This window comes from Chionomys nivalis, chromosome 14 (genome assembly GCF_950005125.1).
Source record: "Chionomys nivalis chromosome 14, mChiNiv1.1, whole genome shotgun sequence".
In the NCBI taxonomy this organism is placed as follows: domain Eukaryota; kingdom Metazoa; phylum Chordata; class Mammalia; order Rodentia; family Cricetidae; genus Chionomys; species Chionomys nivalis.
In genome coordinates this window covers 33,325,327-33,345,067 of record NC_080099.1, presented here as the reverse complement: position 1 = coordinate 33,345,067, position 19,741 = coordinate 33,325,327, and the positions used below count along the sequence as shown (strand labels likewise).

Genomic DNA, 19,741 nt, shown 5'->3' with positions numbered 1-19,741 from the left:
CCCAACTCAGCCAATATCTCTACAACTGTCTAGGGGTACTTTTTGATGTAGAAAATAAATACTTTTTTGTATTAGGTACAACAGCAAATTGTTACTTTCTTCAAGGAGAAAATGAATTTGAGCACACGGAGATGTTCAATTTAGACTGATTAGATTTTTCTCCTTCTTGGTCAGGCCATTTTCCCTGTATCCTAAGCCCCGATTCTTCCATGACTAGCCTCATTTATAGCCAGATACTGGACTTTTGAAGCATAGGAATCAAATAGTAGCAGTGAGCATGATTCCACAGGTTTGCAGCAAGGCTGTACCAGTACATGTCCCATGCTCCATTCTGCTCCCCCAAACTTCCCAAGAACTATCAATACCATTTCACATTAGTTAATTATGAAAAGCAGGATACATATTTAGTGATATTATTTGTTTAAAACACATCACTATTTACATAGTGTCTACGATTAAGAGGTAAAATACATAAACAAATTTATTGTTCCTTGTTCAGAGGCTGATAAAGAACAAGAAATGCCTTTAACACTTGTTTAAAGGCAATTTTCAAGAATTATTGAGGAATGAGGGAGCAACTCAACTTATTGATTCAAATCCTGACCCAGTTTACCCAGGCAGCTTTATTTTCCAGGAGAAAGGTAATGGGTTATAAGGCCATAAATCAAGAGCTTAGAATTGTGAGTTCTGTGTCCTTCACAGGTATTTTGCTTTTAGCAGCCTCTGGGAAGGAGACATCTGACATCCTGTGCATCAGGAGGCAGGATGTCTCCCTCTTCCTTCTCCAGTCCTCTTGGAGAAACATGGAGTGAACATCCCCTTATCCATCCCTCCACATGAAATGCACATACCCTTCTACATAAAATCGTAAGACCTAGCCTTGGAAAAGAGAGACAAGGCAGTAGATGCACATTCTTTTTCTCTAGATGCAAGCTCAGGTTTTACTCACACTCTAACACCATCTAATAACTGCTACTGTTATTTTTAAATTATCATGTGGTCAAGAGATAAACGATGCTCTCCAGCATGATTCTAAACTTCATGAAATAAGGTAGACTTCAAGATATCCATCTTATACTTTAGATTCATTGGCCCATTGCATTTTTAGAAATGTAATAGTCAAAGGTTGTGGGATGTTTTACTGTAAGCATAAACCTCAGTTTCCCAGTTCTCTGGCTGGATCTATTCAAGATGTAACAATGGCTGCCAAGCTAGGGTGCTAACCTACCCTGAGCTTGGCAATGATGCAAAAAATAGAATCTGCCAGTTACTGAAGCCACTGTCAAACAGAACTTTCTGGTGCCTGAAAAGAATAATGCCTTTAAAATGTCGTGGAAGTCACATATACACGGAACCGAAGCAGAAGACGAAACTGTTTATTCCAAACAAATGTTTTCACTTTGTCCCAGCGACAGTTTTTGGGAGATAAGACTTTGAATTAAAACAGCCCAGGCCAAGGTTACTGGCCATGTAATAAAATGTCAGGCTGACAAAAAGGAGAGTCACTGGGAGCTTCATCTGAACTTTGGTTCTCTAAATCACGCACTAAACTCAACAACCTCCTTAGATCGTAGAAAAAGCAGAAAGCAAAGCATCCCCTAAAGCGGAAACACAAAATGAGGGCACAAAGAATGTCATATCTTAAGTCCTTAACAGCTCTGACTCTACCCAAGCCCTCCATCACCACCCTCAGATCTCTATTTCTCATACCCGGCCCCAGTTTCCTATCTCACACCTAAAGGTCATGATCCACACGATTTATTCCCCATGCCTTTTGTTTTATTTTTCCAAGATCATTTAGTTGATCAAAATTCATGGTGAGTAGGGACATTTGAAAACTCCTAATAGGGCAAAATACTGACAAACACCGTGATTATGGTTATCAATTACACATTTCTAACGCAAGCTGACTAAACACAGTAGATGGCCTGTGTATTGAAAGAATTAATGAGCAATTCTCTTTAAATTGAGATAGTCAAGAGTTTCTCTCCGAGGTTCTTGCAAAAAAAAAAAATGCTAACTAAAATAAAAGGTTATCTGGAGATTTCTCATTGCTTCTTGGAAATGAGAAAAGAGGTACCATATCTTAACAATTCAGGAAAGCAGATGCTGTGAGCCAATCATATGAAGCATCTTTGTCACTGTCAATTTTAAAAATAGCAAAACCTTAATTTTAACCATTGGATATTGATTAGGTAATTACCTGAGCTTCATCAACTCACCTGTACTCCTGGATTAACAATGTTCAGGTGATGAATGGAACCTGCATGTATTAAGAACAAACACAAAGTAAAATAAGACCCTAAATGTTTTCTATTCCACACAGGGAAGAGATTTTTCTTCTCTATCCCTTTTCTTTAGAGTTTATAAGTAGAAAGCTGCAAGGGCAATGCCTTTCTTTTTATTTAAAACATACACAATTATTATTGAAAACTAGAGAGGTGTTTGTCAGCTCTATAACCCAGGGTTGTCCTCAGCAAAAACTTTGAAGTTGTCACTTTGTAAGATGAACATTAAAAGGTTCTCATTCCTATATTTTATCTTATTTGGGAGACTAGGAGTCTAACTTCCGAGGGTACCTTGTTTCAGTTTCAAAATCATTACTTTTTACATGAGGGTATAAGAAGTTTGTTTTCTCCTGGATAAGACCAATTTACTAATACAAGTAGCCAACCTAGTTACTAGAAGTGAGGATGAACCACATGCGACAGATGGTGTTGTCTTGTCCTCTAATTTAAGCACTGCTTAGAACTTACCTCAAGACTGACACAGGATTTTTCTGTGTAACTTTGGAGCCTGTCCTGGAACTAGCTCTATAGACTAGGCTGGCCTTGAACTCACAGAGATCCACTGGCCTCTGTCTCCCGAGGGCTGGGCTTAAAGGTGTATGCCACCACCACCAAGCAGCTGTACCTTCTTGGCTATAAAAAGGTGGCTTTGTTGTTGTTGATAATGTAATCTTTTAGCGGACTGACCCTGAAGGGCATTATATTCTATTTAATGCTTGTTCAATAAACAAACATTCATTCTTTAATACTCTATGGAAAGGATTTCTGTGTTGGAAAAAGATTTTGCTTTTAATTTTATCCTCCTAATACATAGAAAGAGGAATGGATGAATCTTACAAGAAGTACACAGCTATGACCAGTTTGGGGGTTCAAAAATGTGTACAATAACTTATCTGAGCCGGGCGGTGGTGGCGCACGCCTTTAATCCCAGCACTTGGGAGGCAGAGGCAGGTGGATCTCTGTGAGTTCGAGACCAGCCTGGTCTACAAGAGCTAGTTCCAGGACAGGCTCCAAAACCACAGAGAAACCCTGTATCGAAAAACCAAAAAAAAAAAAAACAAAAAAAAAAAACCCCAAAAAAACCAACCAAACAAACAAACAAAAACTTATCTGAGCAACTGAATTGACTCTTGTGCTTCTTTATTCACTCCAATAGCCGACTCCCCAATTTTTTTTTTTTTTTAGAGTTTGAAATGGACTTTATTCAAAACTCTGATCTACCAAGTTAGCGTTTTCCACCAACTCGGGGAGCAGAGACCTTCACAGGCTTCACAATCCGGCCGGGCGGCAGCTCCCATCATGAAGGTCGAGCTGTGCAGTTTCAGCGAGTACAAGATCTACCCCGGACACGGGCGGCGCTACGCCAGGACCGACAGGAAGGTTTTCCAGTTTCTTAATGCAAAATGCGAGTCCGCATTCCTGTCCAAAAGGAATCCCCGGCAGATAAACTGGACTGTCCTGTACAGAAGAAAACACAAAAAAGGACAGTCGGAAGAAATTAAAAAAAAAAAGAACCCGCCGCGCAGTCAAATTCCAGCGGGCCATCACTGGTGCATCCCTTGCTGATATAATGGCCAAGAGGAATCAGAAACCAGAAGTTAGGAAAGCCCAGCGAGAGCAGGCCATCAGGGCTGCCAAGGAAGCAAAAAAGGCTAAACAGGCACCCAAGAAGACCGCAACGGCTGCTGCCAAGGCCCCCACAAAAGCAGCACCTAAACGAGAGGCACATATTAAAATCTTCACTAACAACTACTCATGGACGAGCCACTCTCCCTAAATTTTTTAGCTTTTGTTTTAGTTTGGTGTAAACAATTATCCTGTATTATGATTCTCTACTAATTCTGTCTTAAATGGAGGTCATAACTAGTTAGTTCATAAAATGGACACGGACGTTGTTTAGCTTATAACAGCTTTGTTCTACACATCTGTGACCGAATACTGTAATCAATAAAGAATGCAGATTTATTTCAGACAGTTCTGAAAACTCAAAGTGCCAGTGTCTAGGGGTATCTGACAAGGGCGTTCTTGGGAATCATCTAGCTTGCTGAAAGTCCCTCTCATCAAATTCCTGATTTATGATAGAACCTGAATGACCAGATCACCTCAAATGTCCTTAAGCCTCTCAGTATGGCTGCACTGGGGATTAAGTTTTTACCACACGAGTTTGGGAGGACACATCCAAGCATAGTAATTCAGTTTCATTGAACTTCAAGGGCATTTGAATGTGAATTCCTTTAGATGTACAGCATCTGCTCGAAAGCATTCTTGTTACTGGTGTCTGTATTCAAGACAACATGGACTATAGCAGACTTGCTTTGTATCAGGTCCTCAGCACATCCATTGTATCGGTTCCTCACTTTTCTCGACAACTGGGGTAGTTCATATAATTGCAGTTCTACAGATGATCTGCTGGGGCAGAGAGGTTTTATTGTCTAAGGGCCTAAGACTTGTGGACTACTAGGTGAGAATCCCTAGGTAGGCATTTGTCCTAAGCCAATGACTTTAACAATTCCACAATAACCGTTACAAATAAAATCCGTTTGCCATCCCACCTACTTTTTTTCTTAAATGTTTTTGCTTTTTTCTATGTCACATGTTGTTTCTACCAAAGAAATGGACCTAGAATTCTTCTTATTCCCTAGTATGTTACTACCTTCTGGAACTGTTAGCATATATATTTAAATCCTAAGGTATTAATTCATTACTTCTGTATTTACTACCTTAGCAGCGAAGAGGGAAGTACAAAGCCAAAGAAACAATAGTCTTTATAATTGCATGACACGCTAACCCATATAAACAATTCCAATATAACCTTTGTGGTCCTTTCTGGTTTAGCTCAACAGGGTGATCACCTGTCCAGGGTGGTTAAAAAGTGTTATTTCATTCATAATATTACACAGAACAAAACAATATATTCACAAAGTCAATGTTTCTACCCAATACTCCTTTTACCAAAGCATGCACAGCGATACTCTCCTCTTAGGGCGAATGGGTAGAAAGCTGAATGAAGAGATGAAGACACAGTGAAATTGATATCTCAGCTCTAAGCCAGGGTGCACTGAGAACCACAGTGACTAGGGACAGTGGGAAAAACTCCAACAAAGGATGCAAGGGGGTAATGATCTTTTCTCCAAAGAAGAAAAAGAAAAACTCAGGTGGGAACCTTAAAGTTCAGCTCTGCACCACCCATGAGAGTAGAGAGCAAATAAACGATTCCTGAGAGGTCCAGAAAACTGAAGGTTGAAAACGCTGTAAAACTAGGGCATTCCCTGCGGCTTCTCATTCAGGAAGATGTGGGGTCACAAACTGGGCTGTAGGAGTTTTCACAGGAAAAACAAACCACACTAAAGATAACTTCACATTTGAAAATAATGAAACAACCTGGAAACAACTCCCCAACCACGCCATCCTCAGGATGAAGAAACATGAGCAGACAAATGAAGGTAACGAAGGTGGCCCTGTATCCTGGTTTGCTATAGTAGCTCCTGACTCTATTCCCAGCTAGACCATGGTATAGAAAGAGCTCTAAACTCAGGCACACCACAGCAACACGGCAGAATGATAGGTGCAGGCAAAGGAAAGTCACGTGGGCTTTACTGCTGTGACACATCATTCTTCCTTTAAAAAAATTACCAGCATCACATTTTTGAAGTCACTTTATAAATATTCTTCCTAAATCTCATTTCTTCAGTGCAGGATTAAAGCATGTTTTATAAAAAACCGAAATTCTCTTCCCTCATTTTTACTTCTCCATGAAATTAATTTGAACCGAATGTGAAGATTTTGTTGTTTAGAAATACCTGCCTCTAATCGGAGCAAGCAGATGTTACCCATCAATTTGTCTCTTAGGTCAAGGAAAGTCATAAATGTTAGGGCAAAGAACGCATTTTGTTCTCTGCCAATAGGGGAGGAAAAGTTTTGGAGATTATAAGTCGTTAGTTTACATCTCAGCTTAGGCAATCAAAACTCTATTCTCCCACATTTATGTGACAGTTCATGTGGCCCTTGCCTGGGAGCATGTCCTTGAGTTTGTCAGGTAGGTGAAGATGCCTGGCCAGTGAGCCTTGGACCAAGGTTCTATCTGTCTCTGATCCCAAACACTGTTGTTAACATGAGTGCTAGGGTTCAAACAGAGTTCACCTAGCTTGTGTGGCAAAGATGTTACTGACTGAGCTATCTCTGGAGTGCCAGCCCCTCAAGCCTGATGATTTCTAGTGGATGATTTGAAATGCTAGAACAAATAATTCCAGAAATAGGCACGTGAGAGCCAACCAATGCTTTTTAAAACAACAGAAACAAGGACTCTCACATAGTGACAAATATTTTTTTCCCACACTTGCCAGCCTGAAGCTGAGTATTTTATAGTAACACATAAAAAAAAAAAATCAAGATTCAGCAATAGCTATGTCTTGAGATTAGGACATAAAAACGCAATTTGAAACATCTCTTACTCATCAAGTCGCCTTTCAGCTTTGTTTGGTATTGGTTTTGGAAAATGTATGATTGTTGGTAAGGCACAACAATAGATTTCACTATACCCAGATTGTTTTCATAATCATTTCAATATTTACTTATTCATTGTTTTTTTTTTATAAATTGTCATTCCTGAATTTTTGGGCATTCAAGTAAACATAAATCCATGTGCACATGTGTATACACACACACACACACATACACAGACACATACTTATATACATACATATATGTATATATATCCACATCTGTACACCCATACACACATATGTACACACACTAACATATGCGCAACACACATGTGAAGTTCACAGTAAAATGTTCAAAAGAGTAAATAGATGCAAAAATATTAAAAGAAAGAACAACAGGATAAGGATAAAAATATCTATTACATATTACCTTTGCTTTTGGATTGGCTTTACCTAAGAAGCTGGATTGTAGTCTGTGCTGTGATGTCATCTTTAAGGAATGCCCCAATACTCCAGGGTTAATCTCCTGAAATCCCTTCTGAATAACATTATAACAACCAAACATTGAAACTTTAGGATATATCAAGAGTTAACACCTTTGGGGAGCTTCTGTTGGTTTAACGATTCTTAGACCTTAATTTTAATTTCTACAATTCATTCAGATATTGAACGTCATCCAGATTTTACTTTTATTTTTACTGCTGTAGAAAGTCTAGGATATATTAAAAGGTATGTTTTCCTTCTGTGTAGGGGTCCCCAAGACCACTCCGATCTTTGGTGATTCATGAGGAAGTCTCAAAGGACTCCACATAAAGTTATAATCATGCCTAATACTTATTAAGGCAAGAGGATAAAAAATCAACAAAGAGGAACGGTAGGGGGAATGAAGTCTGAAGGAAATCAGAAGAATCTTTGCCTATGGGATCACAAAGGGCTCAGTTTCTTGACATTGAATTATGACAAGTGAGAAATGTCTATTAGCAAAGCTCATGAAAGCCTCCGTGTCCATATGTAAATACGTACATATGCATATTTATTCTTAATGACTACTATTTCCATAACTCTTCTCTTCCTCTGCCAAATTTTCTGGTTCTCAGAAGCAAAGCAGGCATTCAACATAACATAGTTTTCAGAGACGTAGTAGGTACAGGAAGTCACTTCCATTAGTAAGGGAATTGTCGGGACAGTTTAGGAATCTATGTTTCCAAATACCAGCCAAGTCCAACCTCAATGAATGCCTTTTTCAGGATAGCATTTGCAGATCGCATGCTAATTCTTTTATACGCATTCCCTCGGAGAGAGGAGGAACAAATGTCTCTGCTCATATTTTCTGTGAGTATAAATTTGGGGAAGCAAATTAAGCTAGACTTGCAGTGAGAAAGTCTTGAGTTGCAGGGAAACAAAGTGTCCATTGACAAAAACCGCTTATTCCTAGGCTGAAAGAGAGTTGAGCATCAGTGGTATAACTGTCTCATGTTATAACACGAAGAAGGAATGAGAGTCTTGGTCCATGGAAATAAACACCGTAGATGGCATAGGACAGAGATCTATCTAAGACACACAGCTATTCGAAGTGTCGAAAGATTTGCAAACACAAAGTTACTTGATCTTTAGTCAAAAATTATTCTTTTAAAACAAGATAACTTGCTTACTTTTATTTATGTGTATGCTGAATAGTTTTGTGTAAACTTGACACAAACTACAGTTATCTGAAAGGAGGGAAACTCAACTGAGAAGATGCTTCCATAAGATCCAACTGTAGGACATTTTCTTAATTAGTAATTGACGGGGGAGGTTGTTGGTGTCACCCCTGGACTGGTGGTTCTGGGTTCTATAAGAAAGTAGGCTGAGCAAGCCATGAAGGGACGGTCAGTAAGCGGCACTCCCTCGTGGCTTCTGTGTCCGTTCCTGCCTCCAGGTTCCTACCCAGCTTGAGTTTTTGTTCTGACTTCTCTCAGTCATGGGCTGTAATCTGGAAACATTAGTGAAATTAACCCTTTCTTCCCTCTATTAGTCAAGGTTATCAAGAGTAATAGAACTTATTGTCTATCTATTTCTCTATCTATCTATCTATCTATCTATCTATCTATCTATCTATCTATCTATCTATCTATCTATCTATCTACCTATCATCTCTCTATATCTACCTATCATCTCTCTATCTATCTATCTATCTATCTATCTATCTATCTATCTATCTATCTATCTATCTATCTATCTATCTATCTATCTATCTATCAATCATCTCTCTATATCTGTCTGTCTGTCTATCTATCTATCTATCTATCTATCTATCTATCTATCTATCTATCTATCTATCTATCTATCTATCTATGTGGATTTATTAGAATGACTTACAGGCTGTGGTCCAGCTAATCCAAAACAATGACTGCTTATTTACTGAAGGTTCAAGAATTTAGTAGTTGTTCAGTCTATGAGGCTGGCAGCTGGTCTTCAGTATGCACTGTATTCCTGAGGAGTGGGCTCTAATTTCAGTGAAAGAATGGACTTGCTACCTGGGTGAAAGCAAACAGGGAAAGGAAAAAAAATCTTCCTTCTCCCATGTCCTTATAAGGGCTTCCAGAAGAAGGTGTGGTTCAAATTAGTGGTGAGCTTTCCTGTCTCGAGAGATATAGATTAACAGTGTGCCTTTCTACCTCAAAGATCCATATTAGAAGTCGTTCTTCCTTACATTAAGGATAGCTTTAAATTGTGTTTCTTCCCCTTTGATTGTGAAATATTTCATGCAAGAACTTTGTCCACTTTCACTAAATCTCCTAGTAGCTTGCATTGCATTTGACAGGTAGTTATATGAAAATGTGGTGCTGCTACAACGTAAGCACAATTTAACGTCGTGTATTAGTGAAGTAAAAAAGAAAATAAAACAGAATTTTGCTGTGATCCCATATTGCTCAAAAGAAACATGTGCACATATATGTACAAAGGTATATAAAACATATATAGAAAGAAAATCTGTAAAATATATCAGTAGATGTTACTAAGTATGTAAATCCATGGTTCCTTTTGCCAATATTTTTTTCTAGTTTCCTTATAGACTTCTTTAGCAAGATTTAACATATTATAAAGTGTTCAAATAAACAAATCACTAAATAGAATAGACAGCACTGTTGGTTAAGGGAAACAGCTTCAGGCTGGCTTCAACCCTAACAGGAGAAACTGCTGTCACCTGTCCTTCCGTTTTGACTATCAGACAATCATCAGAGCCTTGGCAGTAGTCTGGGCAACTCCTTCAGTGATAACTCATATGCAGACACCCCCACATCTTGTCAGGCATACCCTCATGCTCAAGGAGGAATGTACAGAACTGTCTTGTTGGAATACAACACTGCTGAAGATACCACCTGCTTCAGACACAAGACTTGGAGTAACTGACCTGGAAGCCTCATCACTGAGAACTAGCTTTCACAGTATGGGAAGGAGCTGTACAATTTGCCAAGGGAGAAGAGTAGTAGACGTAGTTCTGTCCAGAACATACAAAGTACAATGACCAGCATTGCAAGATATCTCCAAAGGTGCAATAGTGTCATGTCTATCTTGGGAGTAAGCAACAGCTATATGATTGGACGGAAGGGCCACTCAATAGAGGGAATTAATGCCCTGTACTGTAAAAATAGGGCACTACCCTTGGATGGTGAGGCCCTGGAACCTATAGGAGAAGCTGCTACTACCATGTGCCTAAACAAGTATACACATATAACTTCGAAGTATATTCTAAATACTTAGCCTTCTAGCCACAGATGATAGAAGCTTTCACCCCTCATCAAATATCAAACAAACTCTCTCTCTCTCTCTCTCTCTCTCTCTCTCTCTCTCTCTCACACACACACACACACACACACACACACACGGAGATAAGTACAGAATGTCACAACTGGTCAAAATGCAAAGAACTGACCATGGACTCTCCAACCTTAATAGATACATATATGATACAGCTCACACTGCTTATAATGCTGTGAATAGAGTCCTCTGAGACAAAGCCAAGAATCTTGTGCCTTCAACTACTAATGAGTTAATTAATGATCTTAAAATCTCACAATCTCTGTAGTTCTGGAAAATATTCACAAAATTCTAGGAAGTGTGGTAAGGAGAAAACAGTAAAGTAATGTCTCAAATTACTATATCTACATGCCCATGAAGGGTGATTCAACACGTATTTCATTCTTTAATTATACCAAAGTAGATTTGAGTACTATTTTACAAATGTGTAGAAAATCAGCATTTGTATAAAAATAGAATAAATCTTTGAAATCAGTAGTTATAGAATAAATGTTAATAGTATATGAACTTGTATAAATAGCTAATGGGAAGAAAAAAGAATCAGTAAGAAACATAAAAATCAGAAATGATCAAAGTTAAAAAGGACAAGACATAGCAAGAATTCAACAAATTTCTACAAATGCATTCTGTTTACATCACATTCAGATTTCATGAAAAGGAAAAATGTTAATTGTAGAGCACACCTCAAGTTATTCACAAAGGTTGAGCTGAAGTTGAGGCATTTCTGAAAAACACATTTTTAATTAGTATTCAGAGTTTCAAAATACATGGTTGTTTTGTCTGATTTAAGCATGAATTTTCCTTCAAAACAAAACAATTATAAAACAATGGACTAATAGGCAGTGTTTTAAAATTTTATCTCATGACATTTGGAAGTTAATCATTTAATATTAGTTGAAAAATATTTAAAAGTTATAAGAGACATGAGATTTCAGGGATAATTCACTAAATGTAGGCCCTGGTTATCACTGAGTCTTGAGTTCAGGATGTTGCTTGTGGCCTTCTAGCCCATCAGTGATTTAAAACATTTCAGGAAATTGGAAATATAGCCTACAATCTTAATTTATGTATGTAGATATTACGTTGATTACATTTAGTGATAGACCCATAACATGTAGATTTTAATTTTGTTTTTAAAAACACAGAACAGGCTACAGTGGTGAAGAGTGCTGAAGAGTGCTTGTTGTTCTCACAAAAATTCTTAGCACCCACACCGGGAGGCTCATAACTACCTGTAATTGCAACTACAGGGGATCTGATGCTCTTTTTTTAAATCTCTGCAGGCAACTATGCACATGCCCTCTAAAATAAGTAAATATATCTTAAAAATAGGCAACTAAGGAATGCCAGGAGTAGGACAAATAGTTCTCACGGGGAGAGCACAACAGCAGGTGATCCAATACCAGGCGGTGGGCCCTGAAAGCATTCCTAAGACTAACACTGCATATACTGAGCAGGTTATATTTAGAAATATATGTGTATATACATATATACATGCAAGAATATTTAATGAATAAAGACAGCAAGGAAGAACATATAGGAAGCCCTGGAGGGAGGAAAGGGAAGAAGAAATGATACAATTATTTCATAACCTCAAAAATAAAAGAAAAAATGGAAAATATATGTTAGTCTTTTAATTCTAGTTGCTTTTTGTCTATTTTAAAAAGCCTCATAGGACATCTTTAAAATACTTGCCTCTTCTATTATTACAAGAGGGAATATCAATGTAAATATTTTATGCTTTTAATATGCAATCTGTGACTTTAAAAATAGTGTCTGGGTTATGTGATTCATCTTAAAAGTAGTTCAGAGGATCCCATAGGTTTAGTTACCAGAGAGCCATATGACTGACAAGGATTACATCATGCTAAGAATCTAGTGAGTGCAGTTTGGGATAAATTATAAAATTCTTTCTATGCAAAGCAATTTTTCTCAAGCCTGGCCATTACTGATGTTTGTGATGTTCTTATTTTCTGTTCACTTGATGGAAAATTACCAAGTTATCTGAAAGCAACAATAAACTACTTGTCTGAGTTTTCTCAAGGCATTAAAAAAACCCACAGCTACAGTTTAGAAAATAAATGTAAGAGTTGTCACACCACTTCCATGCAATTGTTTATGTGCTATTTCCTCATTTATTTCCTCCATCAAAACAATGCTTCCATCTGTCTAGTAGCCATAGTCATTTCAATGGTGTCTCCCTTATTTATCCCTGAATGCTTTGAGTACAAGTGATAGTGAGAATGGAAGTTAGTGAAGAACAGAAACAATACAGTTAACCCACAGCAATCGAAAGGAACACAGTACCAAAAGGCAATAAAGCTTAAATCAGAGGGCAACATTTCCATACCTCCAGTCCATTAAATGAACCAGATCATATTTGTGGTAATTTGAATGAGATTGTCCCCCATAGGCTCATATGTTTGAATGTTTGGCTAGCGTGGTGGAACTGTTTGAGAAGGATTAGGAGGTGTGGTCTTGTTGGAGAAAATGTGCCACTGGGGGTGGGTTTTGAGGTTTCCTAAGCCCATGTCATTACAACTGACTCTCTCTGCCTCTCACTTGCTAATCAATAAGGTCTAAGCTACTGCTTGAGGGAGCTGCTATGCTCCTCACCATGATGGTCATGGATTCATCCTTTGACACTGTAAGAAAACCATCACTTAAACACTTTCTTTATGAGTTGCTTTGGTCATGGTGTTGCTTTTTTTTTTTTTTCACAGCAGTAGAAAAGTAACTAAAATACTATTGGAATTATATCTGTGTCATTGTGTCTTCCCCTTTTTGACTGGAGACAGAGGAGAAGTAGATGGGGGGGATAAAAGGGAGGTAGAGAGGGAAGGGAATGGGAGGAAAGGAGGGAAGAGGAGGGAGGGGAAACTGTGGTCAGGATGTAAAATGAATGAAAAAATATAATTAATAAAAAAAAAACCCCATGTCACAATTGGGGTGGGTCTGGTTGTTATAAAGACAAGCCAAACCATTTCAGGGATTCAGTATGTAAGTCCTATTGACACCGTGGTTAAAGTATGCCCCAAAGTTATCAAGCAGAAAGAGAACTTTGCTTTTGAAAGTGGCCTTTGAATTCTCAGGACTTTCATCGGGTGACCACCTGAGATAACATACCTTTCTCAATAGCAACAGATTAGCATGTTGCACGCTACTAAATGAAATACAACTTCCATTTGTCAATCAGCAGCTAGAACCTAATGACCTGTCTACTCATCAGCACCTTCTCTTTAAGTCAATATTCAGGGTTTGTCAACTGTGTAAAATCAGGTAGAAACATCCCAAACTTCTATGCAGTGTTTATTGGCTTGGTTTTCCTCATATTATTGAGTGATATCAACTGTGAGATATGTGTATTGGGGATAATTTGTTCAATTTTATGGTTTGCTTTTGCATTTTACTTTCTTTCCTTTAATAATGAGCACAATGCCTTGGTTTTATTAGGGCCCACGCTGTCACGCTTTCTCCTAAGGGGAATGTTTTTGTGTGTTTCCTATTTCAAACAATCTCTTACGACATGAGTATTCCTAGGTCATTAAAATGTGATTTTAGCTTATAATTTTATACTATATAAAATATTTATTTATTTTCTGAATCATTTTTTAAATAGTGATATGAGTTGTTTCTAATTTTTCACTAATGTAAACAATCCCAGGAGGAATATTATTTACTAGATTTCTCTGCATGTATCTTTGATCATTTGGTTTTGAACAAAATGTTATTGTTGATTTCATTGGTTCTAAGGATATCTGTAACAAAGTCAACTTTACTAAGTTCACTAGCAGTGTGTTAGAGGAATGACTTTCAAGTTTAAATATTTGGTTATGTTTATGACTTCATATTTATTCTTTTATGAATCAACTTTATCTTCTTTTATGAATCAATCTTTTGTCTAGTTGTGAGAGAGTTTCCTAGGTGTTAATTCTTTGACTTATTCATATGTTGTACCTTCATCCCTAGTTTATCACTGTTTTTGTTACAAAGAGTTATGAGAACTTTTCCTGCTTTCTACAATAGATTCCATGTATACAAAGGTACAGACAAGATGTAAACCAAAATTTTCTTTTACACTAACAAGTTTCATTGTCTTCCACCACCAATACTCAACAGTGCCTCCAAAGTAAGTCAAGGTAGAGATGTGACGAAAGACAGTGAGTGTTTTCTGAAACCCATTTTATTCACTTTACTTAGTAGCTCCAAGGATATTCTCAATCTTAGGAAGTTCCTGGTTTCCCAGATCAAGGAAGATTGTACTTTTTGCTAATACCTGACCTATATCTGGATCTTGGGGCCTTATGTAAGTCCATTTTAGCCTTCTATAAAACACCCAAACTAGCAGTGCTTTAAGTTTTTTGCTTACTTAGCTTGAGATGACCAGAAACACAGAACCCCAGGACTAATTCCAATATGGTCTGACAGTCTCATTCTTTTGACTGTAGTCTTGGTGTGAGCAATAAAATCAACAGATTTTTGTTTGTAATGTCAAGAGTTCCTCACACATGCAAGTTTCATTAAGAGTGTGTGGTTTCGGACCACCCAAAGTCTTCAGATTTGGCGGCTGAATACGATGATGAAACCAGTGAGAAGCAGTATTTAGTATTCTGCTGGATCTTTATTATTTTTTTTCTTAAGATGAGTGAAAATTTACAATGCACTGGGCCAGCCTTTCATAAAGTATGTGGCCACAAGTAACAAAACAAAATAATGATATTAAGGAAAAAGAATGGGAACAGTACAGCACAAGCTCTTCCCCTAGTCAGAGGAAAGAATACAGGAGACTTCAGCTAAATGACACTATACATATAGCATCCCTGGGTAGTTTATCTTTTGCACACATGTAAAATGAAATCTCTCTATGTGTCTCTTCTTATCTTGTTTTGTTTTTCCCCCCTCTTTGAATTATTTTAAAACTATGCAGCTTAAGGTATAGGAAGGAATGCAAGTGAATGGAAAAGGCTTTGACAACTTGTTAAGGCCTTTGAAACATTCATTCATGATAAGTGAAGATTATAAAAACATCAAGAAGCTAGTAACTAAATAGTTCTAGCCAGAGCAAAGGAATATATGCTTAACATTAGTCAAAAATCCAAAGGAAAATGGAAATCCTAGAGGTTAAATAGGTTTGACATCTCCCTTTGTCCCTCCAGACATAGTCTATACCATTCTCTGTCTCCCCCATTCAGGTAATCTCTACTGATTCCCTCTGGCTTGCACAAAGTTTCCAAATGGCTGGCAATGGTAAGAGATGGATGATGGAGGAAAGAGAGATCAGAGAACTCATTTCCTTCCTCTCTGCCTTGCAGAAGCTTGGCTGTTTTCACCCCAACTCTACTGCATAGATCCTTTCTCCTGGCTACAACAATTCCTTCCTGTGTATACCCTCCCCTTATTCCTTCAAGTCCAAGAGTTCCAATGACGTTCGGCTTCATCATTGTTTGCAGGTTCTTTTAACCACACCAACACTCTGATCAGAATTCTGTGGCGTATACTAAAACGAAACCAAGTTACCAGACACTGAAGGCCACTGTTACTTGATTCAAGGCCTGGTTAAACATGGAAGATCCTGAGGGATGTCAGGGAGTAGTCAGTTCTGATTGATAGAAACATCATATTGAAGGGAATGACAAGGCGAGACTGAAAGTGTGAAATCTGAACTCCAGCACTTCCGAGCAGTCTTCCTGTCTCTCCTCAGTCTTCCTTTCTTTCAACAATTTCATCCATCCTTCTCAAGACTCCAGCCATCCATTTTGGAGAGGACAATGCAAAGCTCTTTCTCTGCTCTAACGATTCCACCAACAGTTCCAGTATTCCCCAAACTCCTGCCCGGTCAGTTGGCATACAGTTCAGAGGTCCACAGCTGGGCAGACCATTGGTGACTTGACTCCCTCAGAAGCCTGCATGGCACTCTCTGGCTTACATGGATGGGGACGGGGATCTTAGTCACATTTGTTCATTAAATAAAACTTCCAGTGGCAGGTTTGAGGTGCATTTATGGGTTGTTGGTCAGAAAGTCTCAGAGGTTCTTCAAATAATACAGGCTACTGGTGTTCTTGATGTTAACAAAATTAGATGATTGGATGTACCACACATCTTGGAAGCAAGATACAGAGAAAACAAGCTGGAATGGAACTGTAAGTTTCCTCACTTCTAGCCAAATTCCGTGTTTATCATTGAGAAATAAAGAAAATGAGAGGAGTAAATTCACAAATAAGATTTAACTTTGAAATGTTACCCAAATCAATTGGTTAGGAATGGTAGGTTGTGTGTATAGTTCAAATTAAAAGGATTTAATAACAATACATTTTTTTCTTCCCATGACCAATTAAGTTATTCTGAACAAACATGCAGATTTTGTCAGGAAAATGAAGCCACTTGTGTCTGCGTTATAAGTTTGCTGATTGGCATGCGAATGAGGGGGAGGCTGAAAAACAAATGTTGTTTTGCAAGAATGTTTTCTGTTTTCGCAAATACGCCCACTCTTCTTGCTAAGAACGAATAATTTGGATTGAAGTTTCCCCTCAAAGACTTTGAAAATCCTTCAGCTTGTTCAGTCTTCCAACATATTTTTCTAATTATTTGGGACAGCTGCATGAGAATATGTTCTTTGATTTAGCTATTCATTCTGTTAATAACCATCAACTCAGTACTAGCATTATCATTTCCTGAGTAACTTTTCATTGCATTCTCCTGTTAAGACAGCATTGCCTGGTTTGCATTTTCTCTGAAGCTCTCATTCCCCTAAGGATCATTCCCCGTCCAGATTTTATTTGTCGTCAGATGCATGGGATCTTCTCATTTGTTTTTCAGTTATGTTAAGTTTGTCTCTCCTGTGCATAGCCCGATTCTGCTCTCAGCTCCCAGTTTTCCCTTAGGGAACCTTCCGGGGTGGTGCCAGCTCTATTGTTAGTTGGAAAACGGGCATATGACTGTGTGGTCATATTACTGCATTCCATGACTACAGTATTTGGTTAAAAGGGGCTAATTAATATAATTGAATTTACAAATAGCATCCCAGAAAGCTGGTAGTAAGTCTTAGAAATGGTGTTTTCTTCCCATTAGAATTTCCAACAGGATTGAGACAGCTCAAAAGCCCCTGAGGAGAGTCCAATGAAGGATGGTGCCAATCTGACATAGGAAAACAGAATCAAGCGGTAGAGAAAGATCTTTCTGGTGCAGCCAACTACACATCTGGATTTAGAGATGCCTCTTCTGAATTTTCAGTTGTGGAAGCCAATAATTTCTTTTAACTATTAAGTATTTATTTTGATGTTATGCCAGTTTAAAAATTAATAAATTCTTCTTTCACATCAGTGACATAGAATAGGATTGATTTTTTGGTCATTCTCCAAAAGAAGTATTTCTTAGTTGCCTTCCTATCTGATCAAAGACCAGTCTCCCTGGCTGTACCTTAACACCCTGTAGCTGCCATGGCCATATTTATAAGTATAGTCTTCACATATAGACTCACATTCTACAGATCTTACTTGGTTTAATTTTGCAGTTCTTGAAATAGGAGTTGGTGTTGACCCAAAATGATCCACTTCACTATATCAACAAGGTCTACTTATAGCTAATGCGAAGGAAGTCATTGCTCAGAAAGCAGGAATGAGGGACAGGGACAGTTCAATGTGTTGTGGCACATCTACACTTTTCCTGAACATAGTTTGAATAGTTGGTTACTTAAGATTTGGTGAGACTCAGTTGCTTATTACCAGAAAAGATCAAGTTGTCTCTCAACCCTCATCCAAGAAGCCTGTATTTGCAGTAGATGATGATTAACACAGAGATCCACAACTGGCCAAAGTACAGAAAGCAAATGATTACAAAATGCCTAATCCCTAAAGGGAATATACATCTCACGTCCCCTCCCAAGGCTCAGCGATCATTTTGGAAGAGGTGGCATAAAAAGTGTAAGAGCCAGAGGTGGTGGATAACTATTAGGAAACATCTTTTGAAGAAAGCAGGGCAGCTGCACATTAAAACTCACAGTGGTTGTGTCCACATGCGTAAAACCTGCACAAGGTCAAGCCAGACTGAAACCCAACCGGTAGGAGGGACTGGGACACTCAATTCCACTCCTAGCTTTGGAGTGGTAGGCAATTATTAGCTACTAAGAAAGGAAGGGCTATTTTCTCTAAGAGTGTGTTCTCTAGTATGTGGACCACGCTCTAGGGGATGAGCACACAATCTAGACAATTTGGGGCAGCAAAAGTTTAATTTAATTAATTAATTTTTAAAAAGACTCTAAGTTAGGTGACTGAGCGAGAGTTAGATCTGGGAAGAGTCTGGTGTTTGTGTTGAATGAAATGTTCTGAGAACGAATAAAAATAAGCAAAAGAAAGAAAAGATTGCAAGGTGTTTCCAAATTTAGTTAGATTGTAGTTGAATATGTAGGGAGAAATCTTTAGACTAAATAACAAATATGTACAGAGTACTTTAGTCCAAGCAATGGAGTTTTAATTAGTATACCATGTTTTCTCCATTGAATAATTGAGAAGCATATGTGACACACTTCAGCATCTTCACAGGACAAACAGAATAGAGGTGAAAGTATGAAATTCTGAGAAAATCCACGTCTCACCAAATATACGCCTATCACCTCTATGCTGCTCACAGATAAAGTCTTATTATGCGTGACTGATAGACCTTTACAAGAAAAATGATTTTTCTAATATAAATTATAAGAAGTATAACTTGAATACATATTGAAATGAGTTACTCTGATTTGCAAAAAAAAAGTGTATACATTCCAAGTTTCATGATTTTTATCAACCTTGTTGACAAGGGACTTTGTAGTATTTCTGTCTTTTTGTCTTGCTATTCAAAGGCTTCTGGAAGTAGCCTTATAATATTCCAGTCTCATTAATCAAAGCTCTGCTCTACTCCAGTTTACATGAGTGTCATTGTGCAAAGTAATTAGCGACATGAATTTAGAGTAGGAATCTGATGAATACAAAAGTGTTGGGAGACTTAGGAGGGTGGCCAGATGCAAGGTCATACATGATGTTGGAAAGAAAGCGGTGTGGTCATTCAAAGAAAAAGAAAAGCAAATGAAACAGTTGGGACCAATAAAGATACTCAGTCACTTTGTGATGTGTACTTGGACAGGAAACTCTACTGCCTGAACACAATGAGCAAAGGAAGAGACTTAGAACCAGGCATGGTAGTGCCTACTTATAACCCTATACTTGAGATGGCAGA

General features: G+C 38.0%; 1 pseudogene; it reads left to right on the top strand.

The window, feature by feature from the left end:
- Positions 1–3,582: 3,582 nt before the first annotated feature.
- On the top strand, positions 3,583–4,065 carry LOC130887009 (60S ribosomal protein L24-like; annotated as a pseudogene).
- The last annotated feature ends 15,676 nt before the right edge of the window (positions 4,066–19,741 follow it).